Source organism: Mustela lutreola, chromosome 2 (genome assembly GCF_030435805.1).
Source record: "Mustela lutreola isolate mMusLut2 chromosome 2, mMusLut2.pri, whole genome shotgun sequence".
NCBI lineage: Eukaryota > Metazoa > Chordata > Mammalia > Carnivora > Mustelidae > Mustela > Mustela lutreola.
Genome location: NC_081291.1, coordinates 55,579,603 through 55,588,115, shown reverse-complemented (window position 1 = coordinate 55,588,115; position 8,513 = coordinate 55,579,603). Strand labels below are relative to the sequence as shown.

Below are 8,513 nucleotides of genomic sequence, written 5' to 3'. Positions count from 1 at the left end.
GTGGCTCAGAGATTCGCCTAACCGGGCCTCTGCTATGGCCAGAATGACAGCACAGGGAAGAGCGGACTCTCACTGAGGCTGAGCTTGTCCCAGGATCCTAGTGATGATGCTCTTAAGTGCCTGTGATGGCCCTGCTTTGCGCTGCATCTGCACCTGCGCATCTAATCCCACAGCCCTGTCATGCTCGGTTTACAGGTGGGTAAACTGAGGCTCAGAGGCTGAGGCAGCACCAGAAAGCAGGTTCCAGAGTCTGTGGATGTAAGAACTGAGCTCCACAGCATCGCGTACACAGCTGGTCCTCACAGGAATCCTGGAAGGTAGGTGTTATAACCCTGCCCTGTTCAGCCATCCAGGTGATTTTTTCATGAGTAGCTCTTATGAGTCAGGCCTCGGCGATGTAATGGCGAAAGGACAGGCAGAGACTGAGCCTCACTGAATTTACAGATGAGGAAACAATCCATTCTTGTCCTCCTGCTGTGTATCAGGCACCACGCTTACCTGCGTTAGCTTATTGGATGCTCATCTTTATGCCCTCCACACTCATCAATCTCCCCCACACTCATCTATCTCTTCCCATTCCAAATGGGAAGCTGAAATCTAGGGGTGGGAGAAGTCCTGGCCCGTGACCCCCACAGCCAGTCTGTGCTGGAGCAGGATCGGATCCAGCAGTCCATGCCCTGGAGACTGCCCCACTGTCCTCAGACATCCTCCCTGAGCTGGCGAAGTCTGGCTGCTCTCTGGCCAGCCGAGTGTATGAGAGCCCACCCCGCTCCCTCTCTCCTCCACTCCACGCCCTCTCTCTTCTCTCACCATTGTAACACCCTCATCTCTGTCCTTCATGCATTCCTTATATGTTTCACCTCAGGGCCTTTGCACAGCCACTCTCTCTGCCTGGAAGCCTCATTCCCTGGACCCTCATGTGGTCAGCATCTTACTAAGGTGAGTCTCAGCTCCTCGGAGAGGTCCCTGCCCTCCCCACTCACGTGGTCCTCCACCTCCACTGCCCTAGGCCTTGCCAGCACATCACCTTTTATTTTCCTCTTGGTGCCTGTTACTACCAGGTTTTTGTTCAGTTGTGTATTGCCTGCCTCCCTAAATGGGGATGCAGGTTCATGGGGCAGGGTCAGGTTCTAGTTTTAGCCCTATGATACGGTATCACCTTGGGTAAGTCACTTCTTTTCTATCAACCTCGGTTTCCTCATCTGTAAAATGGACATACCAACACCTACCTCTCAGCACGTTGGTGAGGGTGCTGTGTGTTAACAGTGCGATGTCTGGTGCTCAGTCGGTGGGGATCACACAGTTGGTCGGGTAATAAAAGTACACACAACAAATTACCTAATTGAGAAATGAGCAAAAGAGCTGAACAGACCTCTCTCTAAAGACGATATACGAGGGGCTATGAAACGCATGAAGAGGTGCTCAATATCATTAGCCAGAGGGAAACACAAATCAAAACCACAGCGAGATACCACTTTGCATCCACTAGAACAGCTATAATAAACAAGACAGGCAGTAATGAGTGTTGGTGGGGGTGGGGAGAAAGCTGAGCCCTCGGGTGCTGCTGGAGGACTATAAACCAGGGGAACTTGGGCTGGCAGTTCCCCATACAGTTAAACTGAACTCTACTCCAGGGTGTAGACCCAAGAGAAAGGAAAGCATATGTCCACACAGAAGGCTGTACGCGAAGGTTCCGAGCGACAGTGCGTAATAATGGATAAGAGTCAAACGGCCTTAACAACTTGGAGGTACTCCAATTGATGAATGCGTAAACAAAAGGTATGAATAATATTCAGCCATGAAAAGGAACAAAGGGCTGACACACGCTACAACACAGATGAACCTTGGAAACATCATGTCAAGTGAAAGAAGCCAGACACCAAAGGCTACCGGCTAACTGATTCTATCTATAGGACCTGCCCAGGAGAGGCAAATCTATAGGGACGAAAAGTAGATGAGTGGTTGCCCGGGGCTGGGAGGGGGAGGGTGTGACACCTGACTGCTCATAAGTACCGGCTTCCTTTTGGGGTGATGAAAATGTTCCAAAATTGATAGTGGTGACGGTTGCCCAACTTGCTGGATATACTTTACATGGGTGAATTGTATGTGATATATACTTAAAAAAAAAAAAATAGCCCCACTTAGTAAGCTTTCTTGTTAGTGGCCTTTGCCAGACAATTTGGCACAGAGAGATGGGTTAAGTTGCCCAAAATCACACAGTTACGGCAAGGCTGAGATTAGAACCTGGGGCGTCGGCTCCAGGGCCCAGGCTCTTTCGTATTGTGGTTACTGTTTTATTTGGGTAGAGCTGTCACACGATGTTACCTTAGTTTCAGGTGACAGAGCCATATTCCTAGCTACTTTTATACCTGACCCCTAGGCAAATATTAGAATTCCAAGAGTAGAGGCCCCTGTAATTGCTAACAACCCTGTCTGAAGAGCCACTCTTTAGTAGACAGACACCTGCCCGCAGGCCTTGGGCCAAGTTCTTCCTCCAAGGTTAGCCCATTTTATCACCCCCATTTGTCTGAGAGGGGAGCAGGGACAGGGAGGCTCCAGCAACTTCCCCAGGGTTCAGATGTGAATTCTCCCATCTGACAGACAATGCTGAATACGGCCTTCCAGCCCCACTCCTGGAAACCACATGAAGGGGCCTTGGAAACTGGCACTTCCTTTATATGTGGGGAAAGGGAGGCTCAGAGCCAGCAAGCCCGCCCCAGCCCTGCAGCCCCAGGCCTTCCCATTTCCCCAAGAGAATGGAGGTGAGATGAAGTGAGGGTAGGTTCCCAATTCCTTCTTCCTCTCTCCAAGATTGAGCGGTTCTGAACTGGGTGGGTTTTGATCCTTTCATTCTTCACGTTTTCCTCCCAGGAAACAAGATTTGTTCAAAAAAAAAAAAAAAAAAAAAGAGAGAGAGAGAGAAAAGAAGAGTGCCTTGGTTTTCAGTCTGTGGGTGTCATGGGATAGCCAGTTACAATAATAAAGCAGGAGGCAAGGGGCCACAGGGCAGAGGTGACATAAGCTTCTAAGTGAATTCTTCTCAGACCAGATGCACCAAATGGCTTTTCTCAGCGTGGGAAGGAGGAAGGAAGGAGAAGCCTTCTCAACATCCTTGGGACTGCCCATCATAAGCACCTACTAAGCTTTGGGACCCAGAACAGGAATATTTGGAGCCACTTCCTTCTTAAATCCTTAAAATATGTGTTGTTAGCTCTCCCTTTCACAGATGGGGAAACTGAGGCTGGGGGGCCTCAAAGACAAAAGACAGAAATAAGTAACCAAGTTGGCGGGAACAATGTCCCGGGAATGGCCCTGGAGCTGGTGACAGGGACTGGGCCAATATGGGGGCAGGAGGAGCTCCTTCCTGGGGCACCCAACTCCATCACAAGGTGTTTACTCACCTGCATTGGGGGGGGGGGGAGTTAGCTGGAAAGGAGGGAGGGGGTGAAGTTCACAGACTTCTCTCTGTCTCTTTCTCTGCATTTCTGATACCTTTTTAGCTCCCTCCCTCCTGCAGTCTCCTCTAGGATAGTAGAGGACAGGCTATGCCCATCCCACCCTTGTCCCTCCACTCCGGAAAGCAGGAAGCTTTCCATGGTTGGGGATAGCAGTCAGCTGGGCAGAGACCTAGGAAGCCCCTAGATCGCTTCCTCATCCCCGGGGACTAAGAGTGACCTGGGTGATGTCTGCAAGCTACATAGTCAGCACAGGAAAGAGACCATGGCAACCATTGTTTTTCTGCTTCTTGCAAGGTTTCTTATTCCCCTTTTCCTGGTAACAAACTCTGACTCCCCTGCATGGTGGCAGGCATGTGGCCCAGCCTGGCCAATCACCATTCTCTATCTCTCTCTAGCAACAGTGATAGGGCCAAGGAAGAGCCAATCAGATTCCTTCCCTGAAACTGATTTCAGATGCTGGGAGCAAGCACTCCTCTGATTGCAGAAGCTAAGCCGGGGGAGTTTCCTCATCTATAAAAAATGAGATTAGGAGCAACGGGAAGGGAAGAGTCTCTAAAGATTCTCTCCTCCTCACGCCTCCAGAGTCCGCAAATGTGCATCTTTTGAGGATGACTCTGACTCTGTGTTTCCTTTGGTTTCCAAATTAATGAACTCTTCTTTTACACTCTACCCTAAGAGCTGTCCTTGTATGCTCTTGTTCAGGCCTGATATTAGCCCCTGGAGGAAGGGACTCTCATTGCCTGCAATTTTTTAAGAATAGACTTTATTTTTTAGAGCAGTTTTATGTCTACAGCAAAACTGAGCGCCAAGTGTAGAGAGTTCCCAGGTACTACCTGCCCCCCTCCCCACACTCCTGGTCAAGTACAGCTCTCCTCCTCGCTATCAACATCTCCCGCCAGAGTGAGATACTTGTTCTCATTGATGAATCTCCACTGACACATCGTTATCAACTGAATCCACAGTTGACATTAGGGTTCACTCTTGGTGAAGTACGTTCTGTGGGTTTCCACAAATGCATAAAACTGTGTATCTACCGTAGTAGTATTACACGGAGTAATCTCATTGCCCTGAAAATCCTCTGCCCTCTTTCTACTCATCCTTCCCTCCCCTTTGGCTTCTTTCACTTAACAATATGTATTTAATGTTCCTCCATGTCTTTTCATGGTCTGGTAGCTCTTTTTTTTTTTTTTTTTTTTTTTTTTTTAAGCACTGAATAATATTTCATTATCTGGACGTACCATGGTCTATTTATCCGATCACCTACTGACGATCATCTTGGCTGCTTCCAAGTTTTGGCAGTTATGAATAAAGCTGCTCTAAATATCTGTGTGGGGGTTTTAGTATGAACATGAGTTTTCAACTCCTTTGTGTAAACACCAAGGAGCTCAATTGCTGGATCACACGGGAAAAGTAGTTTTATTATTGTAAGAAACCACCAAGCTGTCTTACAAAGTGACTGTACCATTTTGCATTTCCACCAGCACCAAATGAAAGTTCATGTTTCTCCACATCCTTGTCAGCATTTGGTGTTGTCAGTGTTTTGGATTTTGGCCATTCTAATATATACATAGTGTTATCTCACTGTTGTCTAATTGACACCTTCATGATGGCATACGATTTTGAGCATCTTTTCATAGCATATTTGCCATCTGTTATCTTCTTTGGTCAGGTATCTGTTCAGGTCTTTTGCCTGTTTTTAAGTGGCTTGCTCGTTTTGTTGCTGAATTTTAAGTTATTTATCTTTTATTGGATTATAGTCTTTTATCAGATGTGTCTTTTGCAAATAATGTTTCCCAATCTGTGGCTTGTCTTCTCATTCTCTTGATATTGTCTCTCACAGAGCAGAAGTTTTTAGTTTAATCTAATTTAATTTAATTTTTAAAATATTTTATTTATTTACTTGTCAGAGAGAAAGAGCGGAGGGGTGAAGAGAGAGAGCACACAAGCAGGGGGAGCAGCAGGCAGAGGGAGAGAGCAGGCTCCCCACTGAGCAGGGAGTCCAACACGGGTCTCCTTCCCAGGACCCTGATCCCAGGACCACAGGATCATGACCTGAGCCAAAGGCATTCACTTAACTGCTTAACCGACTGAGCCATGCTGGCGTTCCAGAAGTTTTTAATTTTAAGGAAGTCTAGATAACCAGTGTTTCATTTATTTCATTGGTGTTGTGTCTAAAAAAGACATCACCAGACTGAAGGGCATCTGTATTTCCTCCTCTGTTACCTTCAAGGAATTTTATGGTTTTGTAGTTTACATTCAGGTCAGTGATCCATTTTGAGTTACTTCTGATGTAGCTTGGAAGGTCTGGGTCTAGATTCATTTTTTTGCATGTGAATGTCCAGTCATCCCAGAACTGGTTGCAGGAAAGATTATCTTTTCTCCACTGTATTCCTTTTGCTCTTTTGTCAACAATCACTAGATATTTGAAGGCATCTATTTCTGGGCTCTGTCTTCTCTTCCAAGGGTCTTTCTGCCTATTCTTTGACTCCTACTTCAACGTCTTGGTTATGGGGACTTTCTAGCAAGTCTTGAAGCAGGTAGTGCCAGTCATCTGACTTTGTCCTTCCAGTCTCTTCATTCTGTGAAAGTGTAAATTGTGACATCAAGAAGTTAAGTAAGTGGCCCGAAGTCACACAGTCAGTGGCAGAGCAAGATTTGAACTTGGGTCTTTGATGACAAAGCTCATGCTTCAGACAGAGAGTAAAACACAGGAAATGGGGAAAGAGAGAAGGAAGGAGGAAGAGAAAAAAAAAAAAAGGTGGGGGGAGGAGAAGAGAATGCAGAAAAAGAAAAATGTCAGAATGTCAGAAAAAGAAAATCCCTCCCAGGAACAGACATGGGGGTATCTCCTGTGAAAGCTCGGAGACGGTGGGGCAGAGCGAGGCAGTGGGGGGAGGATGTGGCCAGGCAGCGGGGGATCAGGGGGAAGGGCACTGCAGGTGTGCACAGCCTTGGCACACCGGAGTTTTTGCGGAAGGGGAGGTCTCTGGAAGGGAGCAGTAGAAGGCATAGCGGGAAAGCGCTAAAGGACCTCAAAGGTACCAAAGTAGGACCTCTGACTGCCAGGACCCAGTTCCCAACCCTCCAGAGCAAACCTGAGCCAAGATGCCTGGGGCAGAGACGGAGGGGATCAGGAGGGGTGGCAACCCACAATCCCTCCCTCCTGTGCCCAGGCTTCCAGCCACCATCACAGCATCCTCAGTTTAGGAATGCTCCCCACCTGTGTGCCCCAACCATGAGCACTCCAGCCAGGAAGATTCCCAGGCCATTGTTGCTTGGCCACAGCATGGATTTGGGAGGCTGGCATGGCCCTGAGCAGGGGAAATAATGAGGTCTCCTCCCAAGGCCTCCAGGCCAGCCCCTTCTACCTTCCCTGCTAACTCTGTGGTGGCCCAGACCCCCGTCAGGGCTCCTCTGGACCATTCTGGTCACCCAATCTCAAGTTCTGGTGCCCTGACATTCCCTGATCAAAACTCCCTATTCCCCTCTGCCTTCGTAAATGCTCTTTCCCATTTCCTTCCTTTCTGTGCCCTCACCTACTTCACTCCTTCTCACAGTTCGAGTCTCAGATATCACCTCTTCTAGGAAGACCTCTCCAAGCCCAGTGCTCCCTGACCCTCTTGGGCTTCTGCAGCTCCCTCCTCCCAAATCCCATAGGCATGAAGGCCTGTCTGCACCAGCCTCCCCCATGGACTCTGCAATCCTCTGGGCAGCACCCAAATCTCATCTCTCACCGATGCCCCTGCTCCTGCCAGGGGGTGTTTGCTGAATGACTGTGTGACTGTGAGTGAGGACTGGTAGGAAGGAGGGAGGGTGGGAGAGGCCAACTGCCACAGGGCTTTGGTTTTGATCATCCCTGACCTAGGAGCACACCTGCATACCCCAGAGAGGACTCCAATATACCCCGCAGGACTCCCTTCTTTCCCCGGTAACCCCACAAGAGTGTCATCTCTCACCTCCATTTAGAGGCCGCTGAAGTCTCTCATGCTCCAAAAGTTCTCCCTCCTGGACTGCACCATGCCTGAAATCCCTCATGAGAGCCCTCCTGACAAAAGGCTCCCCTTGGCTGGCATGGTTTATCCAACAGACTCAGGGATGGACAGTGTGCTAACCACCCCGCATGGGCCATCTCACTGAAACCTCCCAAAGGCCTTGGGAGTAGGCACTCCTATGAGACTCTTTTGCAGAGTGGGTTTCCATTGCATTCAGAAGGAGGAACTCCTTTACGTAGTACAAGAACTCTGGGAGTCAGCAGACATGGCCCAGTACTGCATTAGTGACAAAACTAAAGGACACAACTGGGGTCAGTGGTCTGCTTTGTCCACTGGACCCACCATGGGCTATTCCTGATGCCCACTGGACTGGTAGGACTATTCCTTAGGGGGTTGGGTCCAGCTTCTGGAGGCTCCCCAGCTTCCCATAGCTCGATGAACCTGTGATAACAACTAGCCCCAAGACAGACATGATAGGCTCTGCTCTGTCCCCATGAATCTGTGGCTGGAGCTGAGTGGAGATGAGTGCCAGACTGGCCATATTAGTGCCAGCATATGCCCCTGGGGCAGCAGGAGTCTCTCTCCCCACCTGCAAGTCATCTATTCAACACATCAACAAGTATGTGTTGACTCCTGCTGCACGGCACCCACAGGGCAACAGTGGTGAACAAAATAGGTAAAATTCCTCCCTATCCCAGGAGGAGAGAGACACACAAACCTGGTAAGTACAATGTTCAGTGTTCCCTGGTGATGTGTGCTTTAGGGAAGTAAAGCAGGGAGAGCCTCATGGAGAAGGTGACTTTCAAACAAGACCCTGAAGGAGGTGAGGGATGAGCTATCTGGATGTCTGAAAGATGAAGCTTCCATGCAAAGGCCCTGAGGCAGAGCATGCTTTGTGTGTTGAAAGGACAGTAATGGCTGGGTGGGCTAAAGTGGATGAGCTGGGGGACAGTGGGAAAGGAGGTGAAGACAGAGAGGAATAGTCATGGTGGGCTGGTGGTGCAGAGGTGAGGGATTGTTTGGACCACAGGAAAGGCTTTGGCTTTACCCTGAGTGGGATGGG

The 8,513-nt window shown here is 49.0% G+C and overlaps 1 long non-coding RNA gene across 2 annotated transcripts in view; it reads right to left on the bottom strand.

The window, feature by feature from the left end:
• Positions 1-3,997: 3,997 nt before the first annotated feature.
• Positions 3,998-8,513, bottom strand: part of LOC131824258 (uncharacterized) — a 30,169-nt gene continuing 25,653 nt past the window's right edge. For both annotated transcript variants that reach the window (XR_009350811.1, XR_009350810.1), the window contains exon 3: positions 3,998-6,037. This is a non-coding gene — a long non-coding RNA (uncharacterized LOC131824258). The remainder of the gene's footprint in view (positions 6,038-8,513) is intronic.